This window comes from Penaeus chinensis, chromosome 20, assembly GCF_019202785.1.
Source record: "Penaeus chinensis breed Huanghai No. 1 chromosome 20, ASM1920278v2, whole genome shotgun sequence".
Taxonomy (NCBI): Eukaryota; Metazoa; Arthropoda; class Malacostraca; order Decapoda; family Penaeidae; genus Penaeus; species Penaeus chinensis.
The window spans coordinates 7,273,041-7,273,773 of NC_061838.1; positions in this window are offsets into that span (position 1 = coordinate 7,273,041).

Genomic DNA, 733 nt, shown 5'->3' on the forward strand with positions numbered 1-733 from the left:
TCTCGCCTTTTTCGGTTTCCTCAATTCGTGCAAACATGTTCATCAACACTCTCATGATCTTTTTCTGATTATTCGATTTCTTTTGCGTGTTGTCTTCTGCATATAGTTTTCATTCATAGAATAAATGTTCAGTATAATCTAAAGCCGTGTGGCCTTTACTCACGCATGGCCTAGCTCCCCTTTCTTCTATGACAAAGCCTTAAGAACATTTCCTAGATAACCTTCCCTTCCGGTTGTGCAAATTTATGAAAATATTGAAAAAGATTTACTGCTAATAATCATGGTGTTGTTATTGCTACAATATATATTTTTTTTTTTTTGACAATACCTCTACTATCACACTTACCACTATATTTATATACAATTACCAAGCCTATCTTATAATAAACAGTTTTATGAACATTTTAGTTTCGTTTCCCCACAAAAAAAAAAAAAAAAACATCGCGAGACAAAGGAATGTCGCTGGTATGCTTACATATTTTTTAAACCAGCGTGGTCGTCTTTACATTCGTACGGGATAATGTACACAGCGTTACACTAGAGACAAGAAAACATTAAACAAAAGAATAAACATAAATGTGTTTGCGAAGAAAGTTGATAATACGTAGCACATAAATATTGCTTTCCAGATTACCATGTAAAATCATCGGTCAGTCCCATCATGTTAACCGGGACTGACGTAGTAAATTTTCCCTTGGGTGATTATTCATTATAACAGAAAAGGAATTCTGTT